Genomic DNA, 26,598 nt, shown 5'->3' with positions numbered 1-26,598 from the left:
TCGGCAAACAAGCAGAAAAATAAAACAGGTCGTCGATGCCAACAACATATTAAAAAAAAGCCTACGGCACCCGGTTTTCCTAGGCGGGGAGATAGTCTGCCCAAAGACGGTTGGTGGAGACCAGGAGGTTTTGGTTTCGGGCTTATGATTTGGGTGTAAGATAAGAAGCTCTGTCTTTGATTCGTTCAGCTGGAGTGAGTTAGTGGTCATCCAGTCCTCTATTGATTTGAGGCAGTTTTCAAGTTGTTGTTGGTGATCTTTTTTTCCATTGATCCGGAAATAAAGTTGCGTGTCGTCAGCGTAAGAGTGGAAGCAGAGATCTGAGCATCTGATGATTTGAAGGAGTGGGCGAATGTAAATGTTGAAGAGAACGGGTGACAAAGGAGAGTCTTGAGGGACTCCGCAGGTGACTGCCTGAGTTTCGGAGAGGAAGTTTACTAGTTTCACTGTCTGTGATCGATTTCCTAGCAAGGACGCGAACCATTGGAGATCTATGTCTTGGACTCCTAGGAGACACGGCTCTCCGTCATCTGCTGCTTCAAGAGCGTCGTCCGAAATCTTGAGGAGAGCTGTTTCTGTTCCATGACCCGGACGGAAGCCTGATTGCAGCGGGTCCAGGAGTTTGTGAGTATCCAGGTGGAGTTGTAGCTGATGTACTACAGCTTTCTCCATGATCTTAGAAATGGTGTTGAGGCTTGTAATTGGCCTACGGTTGTTTGGATCCTGAGGGTCCAGGTTTGGTTTCTTGAGTAGAGGTTTGACAATGCCTTGTTTGAGGATGCTGGGAACAATCCCTTCGTGAAATGATCGGTTTCTAAGGTGGGTTATGGTTGGAGCCACGATGTCGGAGCATTCTTTCAGTAGTTTTGTGGGGATGATGTCAATAGGTGAGGTACTGTCACGCAGTTTATTAATGATGTTTTTTGCGGTGTCTACGGTAATTGGGGATAGTGAAAATTTTGGCGGTTGTGGTATGTTGGTGCAGACATCCTCTATGTATTTGCTGGCTGAGGTTGGATGTTTTCTTCTGACAGATTGTTTCCCAGATGGTTTTGACTTTATCAATGAAAAAATCCGACAGTTTGTCACAGTAATCCTGGGATTCACTTTCTGGGGGTTCTAGGCACACCGGATTCATTGATTGATTAACCAATTTAAACAGTTCCCGTGGTTGGTTTGCGGCCATTGAGATTGTATATGAGAAGTGGTCCTTTTTGGCTTTGAAGATTGCTTTCTGATAATTCTCTGTGAGACCTCTTGAGAGCCTTTTAGCGTTACCTCCAAAACCACAATTCTGCTCCCGAGTCAGACTCCCCTATTTGACACCTATCCTACCTAAGTAAATCTAGCTACTTGTATCAGCCATGCCAATCAATCGTAATAGTGCCACCAAGCTGGCCACCAGTCTAACTGCAAAAATTATATCACTGAATGTCAAAGGCTTGAATACCCCGGAAAAACGCTCCCAAACCCTCCTTAAGATGCAGAAACACAAAGCCAATATCGTATTCCTTCAAGAAACTCACTTCCGCTCTAATGCCATTCCTAAACTGTTTAGTCGCCATTTCCCTATAGTATACCATGCTACGAACCTATTAGCCAAAACAAAACAAAACAACAACAAAGGGTGTGGCCATTCTGATACACAAAAATTGTCCATTCCAGTACACCGACATGCAATCCGATAAAGAAGGCAGGTTCCTCTTTCTAAAAGGCTGCTACGCAGGCCGAAACATTACCCTTGCAAACATACAGGGCCGGATTAACATAGGGACTTGTGGAGCTGCAGCTCCAGGCCCCTCCCTCAATATAGGCCCATGCCAGTGGCTTATCAATATCTGTGTGCCTTCTTGAAAGAAGAGGAGCCCTCTGTGCACTGCACACATGGAGGAGACAAGTGTTAGTCACTGCAGCCAAGGCTTGTCTCTGCAGATGTCTGACTCCTATCACAAGATCTGTTACATTTAGTGATGTCCAGTTCATGAACGAATCGTTCTTTTCAGTGAACTGGATGAATCGATTCATCTGAGTGAACTGATTCGTTTGAAACAATTCACTATGCACTCAGTACACAGTAGAGCAGGCCTGGTAATATGATTCTAGAGTGAGAGACCTCAGCCCCTCCCTGCAACCAATCAGCTGGCTCACAGCACAGTGACACTCAGGAACTGGATACAAACTTAAAACAAGAGTCAGGAGTACACAGTACACCGAGTTAAATAATCATACAAGTTACCGAGTTAAAGAATCATACAAGTTACCGAGTTAAAGAATCATATCAGTTTTTAGAACCCAGTACACTGAAAGAACCACAAGTCACCACCAGTAAAACAATACACTAAACCAATGAGGTAGCAGCAGTGATAAGGTGGTACGGACAGCCTAAGGCCCTTTCACACTCGTGCGACTTGTCCTGCAACTTGAGACTGCAAAGTCACATGACAAGTCATAACTCGTGATTTCCTACGACTTCAGTTCATATCTGTGCGACTTCAAAGTAGTTTTTGTACTACTTTTGTCCGACTTTGATGCGACTTGTGGCAGAGACCTCAAGATTACACAGACATTGCTTCAAGTCATGGCAAAAATCATGGCAAAAGCACTTGACTTTCAAGTCGCACAAGTGTGAAAATAGCCTTAACGATTGAATTTTATTACCAGGGGTACTTCGCCCATGGTAGTGTTAGTAAAATCTGATCATCATTACTGCGCATGCGCTGTAAAGGCTACGGGCAAATCTGATGGCTATCAATGTTAACTGTGAAGTTGGCACATCAGAATGCAGTTCACATGCACAAAAACCCACTTTTCATTTAGGCTCCATTTCCACTTGTGCAACTTGTCCTGCGACTTTGTACTCTATGATTTCGAATGAGTATTATTCATATCTGTGCGACTTCAAAGTAGTCCCTGCACTACTTTGGTCCCACTTTGATGCAACTTGAGATCCATAGACCTCCGGAATACACAGGCATTGCTTTAAAGTCGCATCAAAATTGCGGCAGAATTGTGCAACTTTCAGGCTGCGTTAGCCTAAAAAGCCTGAAAGTTGCACGATTCTGCCGCGACTTCAAGCAATGCCTGTGTATTCTGGAGGTTTAGGGACCTCGAAGTCACATTAAAATGGGACCAAAGTAGTGCAGGTACTATTTTGAAGTCGCTGTGACTTGAAGTCGCACAGATATGAATGGTACTCATTGGAAATCGGGTACTTCTTGTCATGCAACTTTGCAGTCCCAAGTCACAGGACAAGTTGCACAAGTGGAAACAGAGCCTAAATAAAAAGTGGGGTTTGTGTGCATGTGAACTGCATTCTGGGGCAACTTCACAGTTAACATTGCTATCCATAGAATTTGCGGAAACCTAGGCACAGGGCCAGTTCACACTGCTGCATCGTGCAAAATCGCATGCAATTTGCACTGCAGTGCAAATCACAGGCGATGTCCGTGCAATGCGATTTCAGCCATACAGATAGTATGGCTGAAATCGTATCGCATTTGGACTAAACACGCACAGGACCCTTTTTTTGGTCCGCACCAGAATCGTATCGCATTGGCACCCATGTAATGCGATTCATGTCCAAACTGACACTTTTGCAGTGCGACATGCGAGCTGAAATGGGGGTGTCATTAACATTGTATGACATTCCCCAGCAGTTCGCATATGTCATTGTAAACTGTCGTGCGAGTCGGGTGCGATGCAGGAACCCGTAGTGGAATCGCAGGGTTCCCGCATCGCACAAGTGTGAACCCAGCCTAACACAGCTGTTTGAGTATCACCAACATTCATGACACTGAGCTAATGTGACAACAATAGGCTTGTGCTCTGCGCCAATCAACTAAATCAAAGTAAACCTCCCCAGGACCTGCCAACCTTCTGTGTGAATCACTCTTCTGATTTTAATCATTTAATGTGGTTGAATCAGAGCTTCGGTTCACTTGCTTGTCAGTAGACTCAGCAAGTGAACCGAAGAATCGATTCATTGAATCGGTTCATTTCAGTGAGCAGTTCGAAATGAACCGATTCACTTTAAAGATCTGGACTTCCCATCACTAGTTACACTCACACAGATCCTCTGTGTTTGGGAGCTGTCTGGGGGAGGGGCGCTAATGTTGGCCTAACCAGCAGGAGCCTGGGAGGAAGGACATCTCCCATGCTGTTGACATAAGGTTAGTAAATTTGTTAGGGAGGTGTTGTGTAATTATTGTGCTAGGGGATGCACTGCTGATTCCCCCCATGTCATGTGCTCTCTTGTACCCACTACCCAGTTCCCACCATGTCATGTGCTGTGCAATGCAGTGCCCACTATGTAATGTGCAGTGCCCACCATGTCATGAGCACTGCCCACCTTGTCATGTGCAGTGCCCACCATGTCATGCTGTGCCCACCATGTCATGTGCATTGCAGTGCCCCCATGTAATGTGCTGTGCCCAGTATGTAATTTGCTGTGCCTTGCAGTGCCCACCATGTCATGTGCTGTTCCCACCATGTAATGTGCTGTGCCCACCATGTCATGTGATGTACCATGCAGTGCCCGCCATGTCATGTACTGTGCCATGCAGTGCCTGCCATGTAATATGCAGTGCCCACCATGTCATGTGATGTGCCACCCAGTGCCCACCATGTCATGTGCAATGCCCACCATGTCATGTGCTGTGCCATTCAGTGCCCACCATGTCATATGCTGCACCTTGCACTGCCCACTATATAATTTGCTGTGTCCACCATGTCATGTGCTGTGCCATGCAGTGATCCCACCATGTAATGTGCTGTTCCATGCAGTGCCCACCACATCATGTGCAGTTCCCACCTTGTCATGTGCTGTTCTGTTTCCACCCTGCCATGTGTTGTGCTCAGAATGTAGTGTGTTGTGCCCACTGTGTAATGTGCTGTGCTGTTCAGCAGTGCCCACCATGTAATATGCCATTCCTAACATGTAATGTGCAGTTGCATTGCCCACCATGAAATGTGCTATGCCATGCAGTGCCCACCATGTAATGTGTTGTGCCCACAATGTAATGTGATGTGTCATGCAGTGCCTACCATGTTATGTACAGTGCCCACCATGTAAATTGCTGTGCAGTGCCCACTTGTAATGTGCAGTTCTCACTATGTAATGTGCTCAGCTGTGCCCGCCATGCCATGTGCTGTGACCACCATATAAGGTCCTGTGCCCGCCTTGTACATGTGCTGTGTTGTGACCACCATGCAATGTGCTGTGTTGTGCAGGGCTCACCATGTCATGTGGTGTCATGCAGTGCCCACCTTGTCATGTGCTGTGCAGTGCCCACTATGCCATGTGCAGTACCCAACATATAATATGCTGTGCCCACCATATAATGCGCTGTGCAGTGCTCACTTTTAATGTGCAGTGCCCACCATGTAATGTGCTTAGCTGTGCCCGCCATGTCATGTGCTGTGCCCACCATATTAGGTCCTATGCCCACTTTGTGCATTTTCTGTGTTGTGCAGTACCAACCATGTCAAGTGCTGTGCCAACCATGTCATGTGCTGTGCCTACCTTTAATGTGCTGTATTGGGCAGTGCCAACCATGTAATGTGCTGTGCCCACTATGTAATTTGCTGTGCTTTGCCCACCATTAAATGTGGCCAATCATAGCTCAGGCTGTGTAGTACACGCCCCACACTATATAAGGCCGCCAGCGCGGCGACCTTGTGTAGTGTGTTGGCGTCTGAAGCAGTTAGTGGGTGTTCTGTGTACCTTCAACACAGTATACACTGATCGTTATCGGCTGATTTTGCGTTCTTGCTCTTCTGTAGTGGTTGTTGTCTGCGTGCCCTGACCGCAGTATACACCATTATATCCACCTATATAGCTAGCTATATTTCTCTTTTTTAATAGAGCTTGCAGTCAGTTGTAGGAGATTCTGCGTGCTCTGAACCCAGTATACACCGCTATATCCACCTATATAGCTAACTATCTTGCTCTTTTTAAATAGAGCTTGCAGTCAGTTGTAGGAGATTGTGCGTGCTCTGAACCCAGTATACACCGCTATATACACCTATATAGCTAACTATCTTGCTCTTTTTAAATAGAGCTTGCAGTCAGTTGTAGGAAATTGTGCGTGCTGTCTGCGTGCCCTGAACCCAGTATACCCCGTTATATCCAAACATAGCTTTTCTCTAATTAAGCCATCTGCCATCTGCAGGAGTTAGTGGATGTTGTGTGTGCCTCCAGCACAATATACACTACCCAATTGCTGGTTTTCCCATCTCCCTTCAGGCCATTACCATGTCTGAAACGCCAGCAAGGAGAGGCAGACAGGCGCGGGCCGATAAAAGAGGGCAAGCAGGCTCTGTGTCTAGAGACAACAGTGCTGGTCGTGGACGCGGTGCATCGTCCTCATCAGCACGTGGCCATGGGACACGCTTGTCCTTCTTTTCGGCAGCTGGACATGTTGAGCCGCAACATGCCAACGACTTGGTAGAGTGGATGACCAAGCCCTCTTCATCCTCCTCATCCTCTCTCACCCAGGCTCAGGGTACTAGCAAAGCAGCTGCCAACGCATCGTCTTCCCTCCTCTCAATGTCATCATCAGTGACTCCTTCCCTAGACCCACCACGTCCTCCTGAGGAGTCTCCTGAACTCTTTGAGCACAGTGTTGGGTACATGCTCCAGGAGGATGCCCAGTGTTTTGTAGGCTCTGATGATGCTACTCAGCTAGAGGAAGGCAGTAGCATGAATGCAGAGAGAGGGGATGCTCAAGAAGGACAGCAATCTGGCAGTCATGTTCCACAAGCTGCAGCATACGGCCAGGTTTGCTCCAGCGATGAAGAGGGAGGGGATGATGAGGGCACTGACTCCACGTGGGTGTCTGGTAGGATAGAGGAGGAGGAGGAGGAGGCACATGTCCAACGAGGCAGGATGCCCTCCGGGGGCCAGCTTAGGGGCAGCACACCGACTGAATCACACCGCAGAGCTCCGCCTGTGCAGGGTGCTGCCTCTGCGCGTTATTCTAAAAGTTCTTTGGTGTGGGCCTTTTTTGAGACGAGTGCATCAGATCGCACTGCTGCTATTTGCAACATATGTCTCAAGCGTATCTCGCGTGGCCAAAACATCAGCCGCTTGGGCAACACATGCTTGACCAGACATATGTTGACCTGCCATGCAGCTCGTTGGCAAGCGTACCTCAAAGACCCACACCAAAGAACAAAGCGGACCTGTCCTTGCTCCTCATCAGCTGGGATCTCCAACCCCACTAGACCTTCAGTCCTCTCTGAAACCTGCTCTGAGAGGAATGAAGGTGTAGAATTAGGTGTGTCACAGCCAAGTGCTTCCGGGCACTCTGCTAGCAGTACACCCACGTCCGATTATAGCAGGCAAATGTCTCTGCCCCAGCTGCTGGACCGGCGAAAGAAGTTCACTCCCAGCCATCCACATGCCTCAGTGGCAGGTCCCCAAACGCCACTTTTTCTCACGGAAGGCGATTCCGGCTCTCTACTGGCATGTGGAAGGCAATGTCCTTGCCTCGCTGTACAGGGCGGTCAGCGGTAAGGTGCATATTACCGCTGACTCATGGTCCAGCAGGCATGGACAGGGGCGTTACCTGTCTTTCACGGCCCATTGGGTCACTCTACTGGCAGCTGGGAAGGATGCAGGACAAGGTGCAGTAGTGTTGGTAAAATGCTACTATTGGTTGTGACACACCTCTCTCCTCCACCCCCCTCCTCTTCTTCTTCCTCCATGGCCTCTTCCATTGCTCTGTCCTCAGAACCAGCGGTGCTCCGTAGGCGTTCCAGGGGCTACGCAAGTACGCAGGCAAAACGATGCCATGCCGTGCTTGCGCTGGTTTGTTTGGGGGACAGGAGCCACACTGGGGCGGATATTTTGTCAGCTCTGCAGGGGCAGGCCGAGAGGTGGTTGACGCCACGCCAGCTTAAGCCAGGAATGGTGGTTTGCGACAATGGCACCAACCTCCTCTCCGCCCTCCGACAGGGACAACTGACCCATGTGCCCTGTGTGGCTCACGTCCTTAACCTGGTGGTGCAGTGGTTCTTGGGCAGGTACCCGGGCTTACAGGATGTCCTGAAGCAGGCCAGGAATGTCTGTGTGCATTTCCGCCGATCATTTAATGCCTGTGCTCGGCTGGCTGAGCTCCAAAAGGAGTTGAACCTGCCCAAGAACCGCCTTATATGTTACATGCCCACCAGGTGGAACTCAACTTTGGCCATGCTGCAGCGGCTGCACATGCAGCAGAGGGCCATCAATGAGTACCTGTGCGACTACGGCACCAGGACAGGGTCAGGGGAGCTCGGTTTTTTCTCACCACGCCAGTGGGGCATGATCAGGGATGCATGCACTGTCCTGTCAACGTTTGCCTCTCAAGGCCCCCTTTATCCAGACAGTGTTCCTGCTGGTGGCTTTGTTACCAATCACAGGGTGCGCCTGTCCACCGACTCAGTTGATCGACTGACCTTCATCAAGATGAATCAGTCTTGGATCACCCACAGCTACCAAGCACCTGAAGCTGATGTAACCGAATAATTTTTTTAGAAATATCACATCCCTTCAAGACTGCCTATGCTGATGCTGAGTGACTGTCCTGTTATGTTGATTGTCTATCCTCTTCCTCCTCTGCTGATCTGTTGGAAGAACATTTTTGGTTCTGGGTGATGCCACCAGCCCAATTTTTCTGCCCCTGTTTAACAGGGGCGTTTAATTACAATTTTTGATGCAATGCTTTGCAGCAGGGCTCATTCCTGCACTACAAATAGAGTATATGGGAGAGGTTACAGTGTCGTGGCACCAGCACCAGTGCCTAAGGCCCAATTTTTCTGCCCCTGTTTAACAGGGGCATGTAATTACAATTCTTGATATAATATTTCACAGGAGGGCCCGTTCCTGTGCCCATCCAGAGTAACTGTGAGGACTTACAGTGTTGTGGCACCAGCACCACAACCACCAAAGGTAAATTTTTCTACCACTGTTCAACAATGGCATGTAATTACAATTCTTGATATAATCGTTCACAGCAGGGGCGCTCCAGCGCCCACCAAGAGTCACTTTGAGGGCTTACAATGTTGTGGCAAAACCAGCACCTTGTTCCGCCATTTCTGCAGATTACTGGGCTGGACAGATTCTTGACCTCAACCCAATAGAACACCTTTGGGATGAATTAGAGCAGAGAATCCCGAGCCAAGCCTACTCGTCCACATCAGTGCCTGACTTCAAAAATGCTCTCCCTGGAAGAATGGTCAAACATTCCCAAAGACACACACCTAAACCTTGTGGTCAGCCTGCCCAGAAGAATTGAAGCTGTTGTAGCTGCAAAAGGGTGGGCCAACTCAATAGTGAATCCTCATTGACCACCAAGGGGAGACGTGCTGCCCATCATTGAACACCAAGGGGAGACGTGCTGCACATCATTGACCACCAAGGGGAGACGTGCTGCCCATCATTGACCACCAAGGGGAGACGTGCTGCCCATCATTGACCACCAAGGGGAGACATGCTGCCCATCATTGACCACTAGGGATGAGCTTCGTGTTCGAGTTGAGCATACGTTCGACTCGAACATCGGCTGTTCGTCCGTTCAGCGAAGTCCGAACATTTTGGTCCGTTCGTGCCAAATTTGCGTGGCGCTCACGGCCCACAATGCACTGCGATGGTGCAGTGCATTGCTGGCTCATGATTGGCCAAGCATGCACTGTGACCCCGCATGCTTGGCCAATCGCAGCGCCAGCAGCGAGGAGAGCCATGATTGGCCACAGGCAGGATGCCTGTGGCCAATCATAGCTCAGGCTGTGTAGTGCACGCCCCACACTATATAAGGCCGCCAGCGCTGCGGCCTTGTGTAGTGTGTTGGCGTCTGAAGCAGTGGGTGTTCTGTGTACCTTCAACACAGTACACACTGATCGTTTTCGGCCGATTTTCGATCTTGCTGTTGTGTAGTTGTTGTTGTCTGCGTGCCCTGACCGCAGTATACACTGCTATATTCACCTCACCTATATAGCTAGTGATCTATCTTTTATAATAGAGCTTGCAGTCAGTAGTGTTAGGAGCTAGTGCGTGCTGTCTGCGTGCTCTGTACCCAGTACATACCGCTATATCCACCTACATAGCTCTTCTCTATTTGAGCCCACTTGCCATCTGCAGCAGGGCTCATTCCTGCACTACAAATAGAGTATATGGGAGAGGTTACAGTGTCGTGGCACCAGCACCAGTGCCTAAGGCCCAATTTTTCTGCCCCTGTTTAACAGGGGCATGTAATTACAATTCTTGATATAATATTTCACAGGAGGGCCCGTTCCTGTGCCCATCCAGAGTAACTGTGAGGACTTACAGTGTTGTGGCACCAGCACCACAACCACCAAAGGTACATTTTTCTACCACTGTTCAACAATGGCATGTAATTACAATTCTTGATATAATCGTTCACAGCAGGGGCGCTCCAGCGCCCACCAAGAGTCACTTTGAGGGCTTACAATGTTGTGGCAAAACCAGCACCTTGTTCCGCCATTTCTGCAGATTACTGGGCTGGACAGATTCTTGACCTCAACCCAATAGAACACCTTTGGGATGAATTAGAGCAGAGAATCCCGAGCCAAGCCTACTCGTCCACATCAGTGCCTGACTTCAAAAATGCTCTCCCTGGAAGAATGGTCAAACATTCCCAAAGACACACACCTAAACCTTGTGGTCAGCCTGCCCAGAAGAATTGAAGCTGTTGTAGCTGCAAAAGGGTGGGCCAACTCAATAGTGAATCCTCATTGACCACCAAGGGGAGACGTGCTGCCCATCATTGAACACCAAGGGGAGACGTGCTGCACATCATTGACCACCAAGGGGAGACGTGCTGCCCATCATTGACCACCAAGGGGAGACGTGCTGCCCATCATTGACCACCAAGGGGAGACATGCTGCCCATCATTGACCACTAGGGATGAGCTTCGTGTTCGAGTCGAACATACGTTCGACTCGAACATCGGCTGTTCGTCCGTTCGGCGAAGTCCGAACATTTTGGTCCGTTCGTGCCAAATTCGCGTGGCGCTCACGGCCCACAATGCACTGCGATGGTGCAGTGCATTGCTGGCTCATGATTGGCCAAGCATGCACTGTGACCCCGCATGCTTGGCCAATCGCAGCGCCAGCAGCGAGGAGAGCCATGATTGGCCACAGGCAGGATGCCTGTGGCCAATCATAGCTCAGGCTGTGTAGTGCACGCCCCACACTATATAAGGCCGCCAGCGCGGCGGCCTTGTGTAGTGTGTTGCGTCTGAAGCAGTGGGTGTTCTGTGTACCTTCAACACAGTACACACCGATCGTTTTCGGCCGATTTTCAATCTTGCTGTTGTGTAGTTGTTGTTGTCTGCGTGCCCTGACCACAGTATACACTGCTATATTCACCTCACCTATATAGCTAGTGATCTATCTTTTATAATAGAGCTTGCAGTCAGTAGTGTTAGGAGCTAGTGCGTGCTGTCTGCGTGCTCTGTACCCAGTACATACCGCTATATCCACCTACATAGCTCTTCTCTATTTGAGCCCACTTGCCATCTGCAGGAGTTATTGGAAGTTGTGTGTGCCTCCAGCACAGCACAGTATACATCTGTATATACCCCTTTATCTCTGGTGTTCTATAATAAAGGCATCTGCAGGAGTTAGTGCGTGTTCTGTGTACCTTCAACACAGTACACACCGATCATTTTCGGGCAATTTTCGATCTTGCTGTTGTGTACTGGTTGTTGTCTGCGTGCCCTGACCGCAGTATACACCGCTATATTCACCTCACCTATATAGCTAGTGATCTATCTTTTATAATGGAGCTTGCAGTCAGTAGTGTTAGGAGCTAGTGCGTGCTGTCTGCGTGCTCTGTACCCAGTACATACCGCTATATCCACCTACATAGCTCTTCTCTATTTGAGCCCACTTGCCATCTGCAGGAGTTATTGGAAGTTGTGTGTGCCTCCAGCACAGCACAGTATACATCTGTATATACCCCTTTATCTCTGGTGTTCTATAATAAAGGCATCTGCAGGAGTTAGTGGGTGTTGTGTGCCTCTAGCACAATATACACTACCCAACTGCTTTTTTACCCAACTCCCTTCAGGCCATTACCATGTCTGAAAGGCCAGCAAGGAGAGGCAGACAGGCGCGAGCCGATAAAAGAGGGCAAGCAGGCTCTGTGTCTAGAGACAACAGTGCTGGTCGTGGACTCGGTGCATTGTCATCAGCACGTGGCCATGGGACACGCTTGTCCTTCTTTTCGGCAGCTGGACATGTTGAGCTGCAACATGTCAATGACTTGGTAGAGTGGATGACCAAGCCATCTTCATCCTCCTCATCCTCTCTCACCCAGTCTCAGGGTACTAGCAAAGCATTTGCCAACGCATCGTCTTCCCTCCTCTCAATGACTCCTTCCCTAGACCCACCACGTCCTCCTGAGGAGTCTCCTGAACTCTTTGAGCACAGTGTTGGGTACATTCTCCAGGAGGATGCCCAGTGTTTTGTAGCCTCTGATGACACTCAGCTAGAGGAAGGCAGTAGCGTGAATGCAGAGAGAGGGGATGCTCAAGAAGGACAGCAATCTGGCAGTCATGTTCCACAAGCTGCAGCATACTGCCAGGTTTGCTGCAGCATACTGCCAGGTTTGCTACAGTGATGAAGAGGGAGAGGATGATGAGGGCACTGACTCCACGTGGGTGCCTGGTAGGAGAGAGGAGGAGGAGGAGGAGGAGGAGGCACATGTCCAACGAGGCAGGATGCCCTCCGGGGGCCAGCTTAGGGGCAGCACACCGACTGAATCACACCGCAGAGCTCCGCCTGTGCAGGGTGCTGCCTCTGCGCGTTATTCTAAAAGTTCTTTGGTGTGGGCCTTTTTTTGAGATGAGTGCATCAGATCGCACCGCTGCTATTTGCAACATATGTCTCAAGCGTATCTTGCGTGGCCAAAACATCAGCCGCTTGGGCACCACATGCTTGACCAGACATATGTTGACCTGTCATGCAGCTCGTTGGCAAGCGTACCTCAAAGACCCACACCAAACAACAAAGCGGCCCTCTCCTTGCTCCTCATCAGCTGGCATCTCCAACCCCACTAGACCTTCAGTCCTCTCTGAAACCTGCTCTGAGAGGAATGAAGGTGTAGAATTAGGTGGTTGGAATCGGAAGTTCTGGATCTGCAGTCATTTCTTTCTTCCTTCTGACTGCTTGTGTTTTTTAATGTTACCAATATCTCGTTGCAGATGACTGGAATGAGCACAGGATGTATGTGTGAAATGCGTCCACATGACCATAGTTTGGTGTCTTTGGTGTTATCTTTGTGAAACAATATAAAAGGCAATCGGAAGTTCTGGATCTGCAGTCATTTCTTTCTTCCTTCTGACTGGAATGATCCAGTATGGCTGGGCTGCTGTTCGATCTAAAGTAAGTGAAGGCTACACATTTTTTCTTCATTTTATACATTTATTTTTCTTTAAAGATGCATTTAGCCTTTAACTCCAGGGCACGTTCAACCCATTGGTGATCAATGGGCAGCATGTCTCCCCTTGGTGGTCAATGATGGGCAGCATGTCTCCCCTTGGTGGTCAATAGGGATGAGCCGAAGACCCCCCTGTTCGGTTTGCACCAGAACTTTCGAACGGACCCCAAATTCATACGAACGTTAGAACCCCATTGAAGTCTATGGGACTCGAACGTTCAAAATTAAAAGTGCTAATTTTAACGGCTAATATGCAAGATACTGTCCTAAAAAGGGTTTGGGGACCTGGCTCCTGCCCCAGGGGACATGGGTCAATGTAAAAAAAAGTTTTAAAAACGGCTGTTTTGGCGGGAGCACTGATTTTAATGACGATTAAGGTAGAAAAAAAAGTGAAACATTCCTTTAAATATGGTGCCTGGGGGGTGTCTGTAGTATGCCTGTGAAGTGCCACGTGTTTCCCGTGTTTAGAACAGTCCCTGCATAAAATGACATTTAACGGAAATAACGTCATTTAAAGCTGCTTGCGCTTTTAATGTTATATCTGGTTCCTGCAATATGGTTGAAAATCATTGAGAAAAATGGCATGGGTAGCCCTCCCTGCCCATTACCAGCCCCTTTGGGTCTTGTACGCATATTAAGGGGAACCCCGTACCCATATTAAAAAAAGGAAATGCGTGTGGCCCCCAGGCCCTATATACTCAGAACAGCAGTATACAGGCGGTGCAAACAAGACAGGGACTGTGTAGGTTTGTTGTGTTAAGTTGAATCTGTTTGTAATTTTCAACTGGTACATTTTTAAAGTGTAACTGCAGTCAAAAAAATTTTTTTTAAGCTTTTTGGAAAACATAGGGAAGGGTTATCACCCCTGTATAATTTGTTTTGTCGTCCATCTTTTTTCATCTCACTTGCTGTTGTCTCCTTCCGTTTGCAAGTAGGAGAAGTTTGTAAGTTGGATGTTTAAAAGTAGGGGCCTGCCCTATATGCTCTGCAGAAATGGCGGAACAAGGTGTTGGTTTTGCCACAACATTGTAAGCCCTCAAAGTGACTCTTGCTGGGCGCTGGAGCGCTCTGCTGTGAACGATTATATCAAGAATTGTAATTACATGCCATTGTTGAACAGTGGTAGAAAAATTGACCTTTGGTGGTTGTGGTGCTGGTGCCACAACACTATAAGTCCTCACAGTTACTCTGGGTGGGCACAGGAACGGGCCCTTCTATGAAATATTATATCAAGAATTGTAATTACATGTCCCTGTTAAACAGGGGCAGAAAAATTGGGCCTTTTGTGCTGGTGCCATGACACTGCAACCTCTCCCATATACTCTAGTTTTATTGCAGGAATTAGCCCTGCTGCAAAGCATTGCATCAAAAATTGTAATTAAACGCCCCTGTTAAACAGGGGCAGAAAAATTGGGCCTTAGGCACTGGTGCTGGTGCCACGACACAGCAACCTCTCCCATATACTCTTGTTTTATTGCAGGAATTAGCCCTGCTGCAAAGCATTGCATCAAACATTGTACTTAAACGCCCCTGTTAAACAGGGACAGAAAAATTGGGCCTTAGGCACTGGTGCTGGTGCCACGACACTGCAACCTCTCCCATATACTCTTGTTTTATTGCAGGAATTAGCCCTGCTGCAAAGCATTGCATCAAAAATTGTAATTAAACGCCCCTGTTAAACAGCTGACTCATGGTCCAGCAGGCATGGACAGGGACGTTACCTGTCTTTCACGGCCCATTGAGTCACTCTTCTGGCAGCTGGGAAGGATGCAGGACAAGGTGCAGTAGTGTTGGAGGTTGTTCCGCCACTACGCCTCCAAAATGCTACTATTGGTTGTGACACACCTCTCTCCTCCACCCCCTCCTCTTCTTCTTCCTCCATGGCCTCTTCCAGTGCTCTGTCCTCAGAACCAGCGGTGCTCCGTAGGCGTTCCAGGGGCTACGCAAGTACGCAGGCAAAACGATGCCATGCCGTGCTTGCGCTGGTTTGTTTGGGGGACAGGAGCCACACTGGGGCGGATGTTTTGTCAGCTCTGCAGGGGCAGGCCGAGAGGTGGTTGACGCCACGCCAGCTTAAGCCAGGATTGGTGGTTTGCGACAATGGCACCAACCTCCTCTCCGCCCTCCGACAGGGACAACTGACCCATGTGCCCTGTGTAGCTCACGTCCTTAACCTGGTGGTGCAGCGGTTCTTGGGCAGGTACCCCGGCTTACAGGATGTCCTGAAGCAGGCCAGGAAAGTCTGTGTGCATTTCCGCCTATCATTTAATGCCTGTGCTCGGCTGGCTGAGCTCCAAAAGGAGTTGAACCTGCCCAAGAACCGCCTTATATGTGACATGCCCACCAGGTGGAACTCAACGTTGGCCATGCTGCAGCGGCTGCACACGCAGCAGAGGGCCATCAATGAGTACCTGTGCGACTACGGCACCAGGACAGGGTCAGGGGAGCTCGGATTTTTCTCACCACGCCAGTGGGGCATGATCAGGGATGCATGCACTGTCCTGTCACCGTTTGAGGAGGCCACAAGGATGGTGAGCAGTGACAGTGCATGCATCAGTGACACTGTACCTCTTGTCCACCTCTTGGAGCATACGCTGCATGGAATAATGGACAGGGCACTTGAGGCAGAACAAAGGCAGGAAGAGGAGGACTTCCTTGCCTCTCAAGGCCCCCTTTATCCAGACAGTGTTCCTGCTGTGCCACCCATCACACAGGAAGAGGAGGAGGAAGAGGAGGAGGAGGATGATTGTGTCAGCATGGAGGTGGAGGCTGGCACTCAGCATCAGCAGCAGCAGCAGCAGCAGCAGTCTTGTAGGGATGATTTACAGTCCCAAGAAACACGTGGACTTGTACGTGGCTGGGAGGAGGTAGCTGTGGATCATGTTGTCCTTAGTGACCCAGAGGACTCCGGACTGAATGCCTCAGCTAACCTACGCTGCATGGCCTCCCTGATCCTGCAAAGCCTGCGGAAGGATCCTCGTATTCTTCGGATCAAGGAGAGGGACCATTACTGGCTGGCCACTCTCCTTGATCCACGGTACAAGGGTAAGGTTGCCGACCTTATCTTGCCATCGCAGAGGGAGCAGAGGATGAGACATCTCCGGGAGGCCTTGCAGAAAGGTCTGTGCAACGCGTTCCCAGAGACTGGGAGGTTACAAACTCCTGGTCCTGGACAACGTTTTGCTGAGGCATCGGTTAGAAGGAGCGGTGGAGAAGGTGGCCATCTGACTGATGCTTTCAGACAATTTTTTAGTCCGCAGCCCCAAGGTATGATCGGTTCCAGCAACCATCGCCAGCGTCTGATTTACATGGTGCAGGAATACCTAGGGGCAAGGTCAGACTTGGACACCTTTTCCACAGAAAATCCTCTGGCTTACTGGGTCTTGAGGATGGATCACTGGCCAGAGCTTGCACAGTATGCAATTGAGCTACTGGCCTGTCCTGCATCCAGCGTTCTTTCGGAACGCACCTTCAGTGCTGCTGGTGGCTTTGTTACCGATCACAGGGTGCGGCTGTCTACCGAATCAGTTGATCGACTGACCTTCATCAAGATGAATCAGTCTTGGATCACCCACAGCTACCAAGCACCTGAAGCTGATGTAACCGAATAATTTTTTTTGAAATATCACATCCCTTCAAGACTGCCTATGCTGATGCTGAGTGACTGTCCTGTTATGTTGATTGTCTATCCTCTTCCTCCTCCGATGATATGTTGTTCTGTTTCTGGGTGATGCCATCAGCCCAATTTTTCTGCCCCTCTTTAACAGGGGCGTTTAAGTACAATTTTTGATGCAATGCTTTGCAGCAGGGCTAATTCCTGCAATAAAACTAGAGTATATGGGAGAGGTTGCAGTGTCGTGGCACCAGCACCAGTGCAATCAGCCCAATTTTTCTGCCCCTGTTTAACAGGGGCGTTTAATTACAATTTTTGATGCAATGCTTTGCAGCAGGGCTAATTCCTGCAATAAAACTAGAGTATATGGGAGAGGTTGCAGTGTCGTGGCACCAGCACCAGTGCCTAAGGCCCAATTTTTCTGCCCCTGTTTAACAGGGACATGTAATTACAATTCTTGATATAATATTTCACAGGAGGGCCCGTTCCTGTGCCCACCCAGAGTAACTGTGAGGACTGATAGTGTTGTGGCACCAGCACCACAACCACCAAAGGTAAATTTTTCTACCTTTGTTCAACAATGGCATGTAATTACAATTCTTGATATAATCGTTCACAGCAGGGCGCTCCAGCGCCCACCAAGAGTCACTTTGAGGGCTTACAATGTTGTGGCAAAACCAACACCTTGTTCCGCCATTTCTGCAGAGCATATAGGGCAGGCCCCTACTTTCAAACATCCAACTTACAAACATCTCCTACTTGTAAACGGAAGGAGACAACAGCAAGTGAGATGAAAAAAGATGGACGACAAAACAAATTATACAGGGGTGATAACCCTTCCCTATGTTTTCCAAAAAGCTTAAAAATTTTTTTTTTGACTGGAGCTACACTTTAAAAATGTACCAGTTGAAAATTACAAACAGATTCAACTTAACACAACAAACCTACACAGTCCCTGTCTTGTTTGCACCGCCTGTATACTGCTGTTCTGAGTATATAGGGCCTGGGGGCCACACGCATTTCCTTTTTTTAATATGGGTACGGGGTTCCCCTTAATATGCGTACAAGACCCAAAGGGGCTGGTAATGAGCAGGGAGGGCTACCCATGCCATTTTTCTTAATGATTTTCAACCATATTGCAGGAACCAGATATAACATTAAAACCGCAAGCAGCTTTAAATGACGTTATTTCTGTTAAATGTCATTTTATGCAGGGACTGTTCTAAACACGGGAAACACGTGGCACTTCACAGGCATACTACAGACACCCCCCAGGCACCATATTTAAAGGAATATTTCACTTTTTTTTTCCACTTTAATCGTCATTAAAATCAGTGCTCCCGCCAAAACGGCCGTTTTTAAAACATTTTTTCTTGCATTGACCCATGTCCCCTGGGGCAGGAGCCAGGTCCCCAAACCCTTTTTAGGACAGTATCTTGCATATTAGCCGTTAAAATTAGCACTTTTAATTTCGAACGTTCGAGTCACATAGACTTCAATGGGGTTCTAACGTTCGTACGAATTTGGGGTCCGTTCGAAAGTTCTGGTGCGAACCGAACCGGCTCATCCCTATTCCTTAATATATAGGGATTTGTCATTAGGAAATAACAATTCGTAGGAGTGGTGAAGTTGGGTTAATTCTATAACTTCTGTCACAGTAGGAAGAGAGTCAGTTTTCCATTTTCTAGTTATAGATAGTCTTGCAGCTAAAAGTATATGTGTTACTACTTTACGATATTGTTTGGGAATCGTATGTAAATTCATATTCAGAATGGCTAGTTCTGGTGAAAGTTGAAGGACAATACCTGTTACGGAAGTGAGTAAATGGGAGATTGCCTGCCAGTAGTTATTTAAGCTTGGGCAGTCCCACATAATATGAAATAGGGTCCCCAATTGGGTACAATTTCTCCAGCAATTAGGTGACGAGTTCCCCTTGAATTTTGCTAGGATATGTGGAGTCAGGTATTGTCTTTGAACAATTTTTTGTGCCAATTCCCATAGTGTAACACATGCAGTGGCCCTATATATGCTTCGTAGGGAAGCCATCCATTGTTTAATTGAAAAGTCTTGCCCCAAATCTTGTTTCCATTTAAGGAAGGAAGGTAGTTTGCTGGGTATGTTTTTTGCCCCTAGAATTGGGTATATTGTAGCTACTCCTTTCTGTGAGGTGGCATGGTTATTGAGGAAAGACCATATTTTAACCGGGATTGAAGCTCTGAGTTGTGGATTGTGTAGCAGACACTTTTCTATTTGAATATATGTAGATCGCTCAGAATTCGGAAGCTGTAATTCATTACTTAACTGAGAAAAAGACTTTAATGAGCCCTGTTGGAAGAAGGAACCAAGTTTGATATCCCGACCCAAATTCCAGTCGTGTATTTGTACGCCAGGAATTAATGTTGGTATGATTGTTAGAGGAGGGTTTAACACCGTGATTGGAGTTTTATCCCATTTGTATGTGATGATTCTCTGCCAAGAGTGTAGCGTCGCTTTCACCGTTGGTGGGTATTGAGCTGTAATTGTGGACTTAATTTTCCTACTAAGTAACCAGAATTGCATATTAGGCTGTCGTGTGATGTCTTTCTCAATTTGTCCCTATAAAGTTTTAGGAGTAGGCAAGAACCATTCTTGCAATTGGGTCAAAAGAGTTGCGTCAAAATAATCCTGTAGATCAGGTACGGTCGCACCACCTATATTTCTATGTTTAATTAGTATATGGTATGCGCAACGGGATTTTTTGCCATTCCATAGATATTTTCCCAAACTGCTTTGTAAGGATTTAAAGTAGTATTTAGGGATACATATTGGAAGGGACCTGAGTTGATATAATAATTTTGGTAAGGTCATCATTTTGAAAGCTGCCAGGCGACCAGCCCATGTAAATTCGAATTTACTAAGTGTTAGACCATCTTACATTTCAATTGTAAGCTATAATTAAGCCTCTAGTCTGGTTGCTAGGTTGTTCTGAAGTAATAGGCTGAGGGACTGGGTCAATCTCAGTTCGTGCTGGACTGGCGGAAGAGTGCTCATTCCACTGAGAAGGCCGGGCTAGATCTGATTCAGTCTCTCTTCCAACTGCTTCCAGGGCAACATGGCAGGCAGTCCAAATGTTTGGTTATGGCTTATGAAGCGAATGGCAGATCCTATTCTAACTGTTCATCCTTACTTCCTGGGAATTCGGTGTTTTGATCTTGGAATGGTTCTTAGCTTTTCTTGGTTAGAGTATGAGGGCACCATACTACAGCCAACAAACTTTGGCCAGGCCAAAATCAACGTGCCCTATTCTTGGTTCAGACTTTAGGGACTGGGTCAAGATGTCTTCTCCCCATAGGGGAAAAGGTATGACACATGCCATTCCCACACAAATAGGTTTAAACGTCCATAATTTAAACCATATGAAAGTTTTCAATGAAAACTATTAATTAATGTCCATGTATAGTGTAGCCAGTAGCAAGCAAAAACAGAGTAGGGTTCAGGCACAATGCACATAGATATCACTTGCTGCCCATTTGCTAGAGCGGGATTTAGACAGGACCCCCTCCCAAGCCCACTGTAGCATTGTTTGTATATAATGCTGTTAACTACCCGTTTGCTGCTCATTAGTATGCCCACCTTGGAGCAGTGTATAATGCATTGCCAGTGATTTCCCCTTGCGCATATGCTCTGTGGTCCCAACAGAGCAGATTTCATAGGCAATGTAAATAGTAAATGGCTGCTCTACTAGAGCCGGTGCCACATCACCAGGTGGCACCAGGAATACCAGGTGCCGCAGGCTTTTTTTAATGTGTAGTCGGCGTCGAAGACCTGTTTTATTTTTCTGCTTGTTTGCCGAGGTGACCATCTTGGCGTTTGTCAAGAGGGTTGAGAGTGGCAAGCAAGATCGCCTAAGGCCACATCACCCTGAATCCGCTAGATATCATCTGATCTCGGATTCTAAGCAGGGTCAGGCCATGTTAGTACCTGGATGGGAGACCTCCTGGGAATACCAGGTGCCATAGGCTTTTTATAATATGTTGTTGGCGTCGACGACCTGTTTTATTTTTTTGCTTGTTTGCCGAGGTGACCATCTTGGGGTTTGTCAAGAGGGGTGAGAGTGACCAACAAAATTTCCTACGGCCACATCACCCTGACGGTTTTCAGATCCACATGCTTGTCCTCCGGCAACCTGCATTCCATCGCTTCAGAATCCAACACAATACCCATAAAGGTGATGACCTTCCTGGGCCCTTCCGTCTTGTCGGGTGCCAACGGGATGCCGAACCGTTCCGCTACATGTTCCAGCGTCGCCAGCAACACCCCGCACACTCTGGAATCCGGCGGACCCACGCAGAGAAAGTCATCCAAATAATGGATAACAGAGTTCAGCCCTGCGACATCCCGCACCACCCATTCCACAAATGAGCTAAATGTTTCAAACACCACGCATGAAATGGAGCACCCCATGGGGAGGCAACGGTCAACATAAAACATGTTGTCCCAATGACACCCCAACAACCGAAAACTTTCGGGATGGACGGGGAGCAACCGAAAAGCCGACTCAATGTCTGTTTTCGCCATCAGCGCCCCCCGCCCATATCGGTGGACCCATCTCACCGCCGCATCAAAGGACATGTAGCTAACTGTACACTCCTCAGGATCAATGGCATCATTGACCGACCCCCCTTTCGGAAAAGACAAGTGGTGAATTAGCCGAAATTTCTGCGGTTCCTTCTTTGGAACCACCCCCAAAGGAGAAACCACAAGATCAGGGAAAGGTGCCACCAGAAAAGGGCCTCCCATCCGTCCCAACTCTACCTCCTTACGCAGCTTCATAGAAACCACGTCAGGATGCAGCAAGGCCGACTTCAGGTTCCGCGGTACCTCTAACCTACCCGGTATCCGAAAGCCCTCTGTGAAACCCTCCTCCAAGAGGCGTGCTGCCTTCCTATCCGGATACCTACTGAGAAACGGTCGCATCCTTTCCACCATCACTGGCGCCCTCCCTCTTTTGCGCAGCATCTCCAGATCTGTTCCTACCCTGTTTAAAACAGCATGACAACGGGTGCGTTCCCCCGCAGCCGGAACACTCGTGCTTGTACCGACAGGATCCGCAGAACTTACAGGATCCCTCGTTGAACTGCCAACACGTTCCCTTCTTTCTACTGGCCGATTGTCCGGGAGCGGAAGATCCACTGCCCCCCCCCCTGAAAAAACTGGCCCAGTGCCCTCGCCGACGTGGGGCGCATCCACAGACGAATGTCCTTGTGGTCCCATCTCAGCGACGGCCGCACCGCTCTCCGCTGGCAAAACTGTTCATCGTATCCAGCCACGCGGTTCCCCCGTACACTCGGTAAGCTTCCCCAACCGAGTCCATGTAACAGAAAAGAGCCGAGCAATGCTCAGCGTTCTTTTCACCAATCACACTCGCCATGATGGCGAATGCCTGCAGCCAATTCGCAAAGGTCCTCTGTATCAGTCTGTACCGCCGCTTCTCCTCGTCGTCTTTTTTTAGTATCATCCGGCTTGACCCTGCCAGGTTGAACTTCTCTAGTGGTAGTAGTGAAAATATCTCCACATACTCACCCTTCCATATTTTCTCCCGTACCTCTGGCTTCAAATGAGCCCCCAACGGCCTTTCAAAGCAGACATACACCTCGCATTTCGAAGAGTCCGCCAAACGCACAATGTCTTGTCTAGTAGAGGACTCGCTCCCGCTCGATGCCTTAATGGGCACTGGCGGCTCCTGCCCCGTGGGCCCAGCCACTGCCGGGACCACCACTTCCGTGCCTTTTGCGACACCCCCGGACACCCCGCCAGAAGGGACCCACGCCGCCGCCGGGCCAGCAGCAGCCCTCTCCTGGTGCTCAAACCTGCCCACCAGCTCCTTGATCCCAGCCAGAAAACCCAACAGCCCACTCTCTGCCTTGACAGCCCCACCTGTCCTCAAACCCCCCTGCTCCACCACCTTCTGTGTACCCGCACTCACAGCACCACCGGCACCCGCCGAAACAATCCCCCCACCAATAGGTAAACTTAAAGGGTACTCACCGGGCTACACAGGAGCGATCCCACCAGCCGATCTCTCGGACACCCTAGCAGGGATTGGACTTCTCGGAACCTCCTCCTCCGATCCGGACACCTTACCCTCCGACCTGTGACCGGACATCAGCGCATCCTCTCCAGACAGCCCACCAGGGGACACGGCCCTGGCTGCCGAGGGTAAAACAGCCGACCTGGCCTGCTGCCATGCTGCGTACCCGCCAGTGGATTTTTGCGTTGCCTTTGTAGGGCCGGTGCGGACCACCTCAGCCCCGTCCGATCGACCACCAATCGCCGACGCCAGTCTCCTTCCCTCCTCACCCGACCTGGCGATGCTAGCCCTGGGGGGGGGGGGGTGGACCCACCCCCTTAGCCTGAGATCTCCCCCTCTGAGGTCCTAACCCTGCGTGTTCCACGCTGGGTGGGGGGGCTGCATCCACTCCTACTGCTCTCCTATGGGGCCCAGAGGCTCCAGTAGATCCCCCTTCCGGCCTGCTCCTCTGTCCCAGCCTCCTTGGGGATGGGCTCCTCAGTCTCCCCCCTCCAGTCCTGGTGGCTCTCTTCGCCGGGGGCCCGATGGAGCCCTCCCCGGACTGCTGGCATCAGCCCTCCCTCTCCTGGGGGGTTCAGGTGAAAACCTGGATGGGGGCCGTGACCTCCATGGGCAAAACCCCCACCCCCCCCCTCCGTCCGTGGATGTCCCCCCCGGCTGCCCCAGCAAAACCCCCAGTGTCTCCTGCACCCATGCCTCCCCCCGAGTGGCTGCCTCCTCTCTAACCTTTGCAATTAGCTCCTCTATGGCTGCCATGCTGCTGTCCCATACAAACTTTTTTCTTGAATGCTGCCTCGTGGAGGGGGACGGGATCAACTTCTCTGCACTGAGTAACTCCCACCCTACTCCCCTCGGCCAATCCCCCGCCCCCTATCATGCAGGGCTGACATGCACTGTTCACACAGTCATGCCAGCCCTCTGCCTACGGGGTTTTGTTAACCCCTGTGGCGCCGGGCTTTTCTGGAAAGCATTTTATTGTTTTAAAATGCCTAGCTTGTCAATATTACAATTGAGTGCATTGTGTTTTAAAGGTTGTTAATGCAATAATTGAGGCCTAAAGCCCCATATCATCCTCCTTGTGTTTTTTAATGTTACCAATATCTCGTTGCAGATGACCGGAATGAGCACAAGATGTATGTGTGAAATGCGTCCACATGACCATAGTTTGATGTCTTTGGTGTTATCTTTGTGAAACAATATAAAAGGCAATGGGAAGATGTGGATCTGCAGTCATTTCTTTCTTCCTTCTGAATGGAATGATCTGGCTTTGTTCAGGTCTCAGCTTGGCGGGCGGACGTGCCGACTGGTGGCTCAGGTCTACCAGTGGGACAGGAAGAGCGGCTGGAGGGGGGGTTGGACGTCCCCTCTCGAACGGCTTTTAGCCGCCTTGGTTGTTATCACTAAAAAGCCAACCGTTCTAAAAAAAAAAAAAAAGTAACACCTTCAAGCCACGAACGCAAATTTGCATACAGTAAGAGCGACGTCGTGCCCAAATATTGTCCTTTTCCTTTATTTTTTTATTTTTTTCCCCACAAATAAAACTTTCCTGGTGCCACCATGGCAGCATACCTGTGATAGCTCCGCCCCGGAGTCCTACCCTCAGGATAGTTAATAGCTTATAAAAATGACATCTCCTTTTTTTCCTCATACCTAACGGATAGTGTTTGGATGTATCTTACCTCTGCCCTGGGCAGTTTTCCGTCTGGGTTCTGGCCTCTCCCACATGCAGTCCCCGACATCCACAGACCGCCCCCCCCCCGACATCCACAGACCGCCCCCCCCCCCGACATCCACAGACCGCCCCCCCCCCACATCCACAGACCGCCCCCTCACATCCTGCACAGACCTGCCCCCACATACTCCACAGGCCGGCCCCCACATCTCCAGACTGGCCCCCGACATACCACTGGCCCCCAACATACCACTGGCCCCCAACATCCACAGCCTGGCCCCCGAAATCCACAGACTGGCCCCCACATCCACAGACTGGCCCCTAACATCCACAGACTGGCCCCCAAAATCCACAGACTGGCCCCCACATTCACAGACTGGCCCTCGACATCCACAGACTGGCCCTCGACATCCACAGACTGGCCCCCGACATCCACATACCATGACTGGCCCCCGACATCCGACTGGCCCCCGCTCTGACATCCACAGTGACAGACTGGCCCCCGACATGCCGCCGTTGCCGTGCGGAGACATTTAACTGTGGCACCGCCCACTGCACTTTACACTGATACACACACACACTGGCAGCGGGGGTGGGCGGCGCCATAGGTGTAGACCAACTTCTGGTCTTCTTAAAAATGGCGGCCGGCGGAGACATTGTCCTCCTATAGACCTCTAGCGGCCGGCGGCAAAAAAAATGGGAAATTCAATTTCCTGGGACAAACCGAATTTAAACTTAAAATTAATTCGGGACAAATGTACTAATCCCGGGAATGTCCCGGGAAATTCGGGACAGTTGGCAACTATGATATATATATAATCAGGGGGGGTGTATGGCCAGGGGGTTTCATGGGATTCTATTGTGCTTTCTTTAGTATTCTGTCCAGTCGCTTTCTGCCCTTGCCTGCCCTGCGATTATGAGTCAGCCGCTGCTAGACCAAGACCCTTCCTTTCTTAGGTAAGGGTTTGTACCTCATGTGTTTTATTTTTTTTTCGTTTTTTTTGTGTTTATCCCAGACTAAAAGAGTGCCTTGCACTATTACTTTCGTTTCAGCCCTATACACAAGAGAACGTCTAATCAGACATCTGGTCATCACAACGGACGCACACGCCCATGTTCGGCGCACAGCCGCTCAACTAGCTCTCATCATTCTAAGGAAAGAGCAAGATCCAAAAGGCATCGGTCAGCTAGCCCTCCCAGGCAGGTAAAGAGGGAATGTAGGGCGTGATGTGCACCCCCGATGACAGATAAACTGATCTGTAAAGACTGTTTTCAAGCCTGCACGGATCGCGAAAAGGCAGAGGTGGAACAAGTTACAGAGTTGATCAAAAGAGTGGTTAACCACTTGACCACTGGGCACTTAAACACCCTTAATAACCAGACCAATTTTCAGCTTTCGGTGCTCTCACATTTTGAATGACAATTACTCAGTCATGCAACACTGGACCTATATGAAATTTTTGTCCTTTTTTTTCACACAAATAGAGCTTTCTTTTGGTGGTATTTAATCACCGCTCGTTTTTTTTTTTTTTTGTGCTATAAAAGAAAAAATACAGAAAATTCTGAAAAAAAATGAATTTTTATTTGTTTCTGTTATAAAATTTAGCAGATTAGTAATTTTTTCTTCATAAATTTTGGCCAAAATTTATACTACTGCATATCTTTGGTAAAAATAAGTACAAATTGGTGGATATTATTTGGTTTTTGTGAAAGTTATAGAGTCCACATGCTATGGTGCCAATATCTGAAAATTGATCACACCTGAAGTACTGATGGCCTATTTGAATTCTTGAGACCCTAA

The 26,598-nt window shown here is 49.0% G+C and overlaps 1 long non-coding RNA gene and 1 pseudogene across 1 annotated transcript in view; both read left to right on the top strand.

Moving 5' to 3' along the window:
- The window catches only part of LOC143958957 (uncharacterized), a 55,753-nt gene extending 29,462 nt beyond the window's left edge, over positions 1-26,291 (top strand). Inside the window, exon 3 of the long non-coding RNA XR_013270166.1 lies at positions 25,851-26,291. This is a non-coding gene — a long non-coding RNA (uncharacterized LOC143958957). The remainder of the gene's footprint in view (positions 1-25,850) is intronic.
- Positions 20,938-21,056, top strand: LOC143959042 (5S ribosomal RNA; annotated as a pseudogene).
- Positions 26,292-26,598: the final 307 nt, after the last annotated feature.

The sequence above is a fragment of the Lithobates pipiens genome, unplaced genomic scaffold (genome assembly GCF_037356315.1).
Source record: "Lithobates pipiens isolate NorthernLeopardFrog02 unplaced genomic scaffold, aLitPip1_a1.2 Scaffold_66, whole genome shotgun sequence".
Lineage (NCBI taxonomy): Eukaryota > Metazoa > Chordata > Amphibia > Anura > Ranidae > Lithobates > Lithobates pipiens.
The sequence above is the reverse complement of the archived record's forward strand: the minus strand, read 5'-3'. Positions and strand labels throughout refer to the sequence as shown.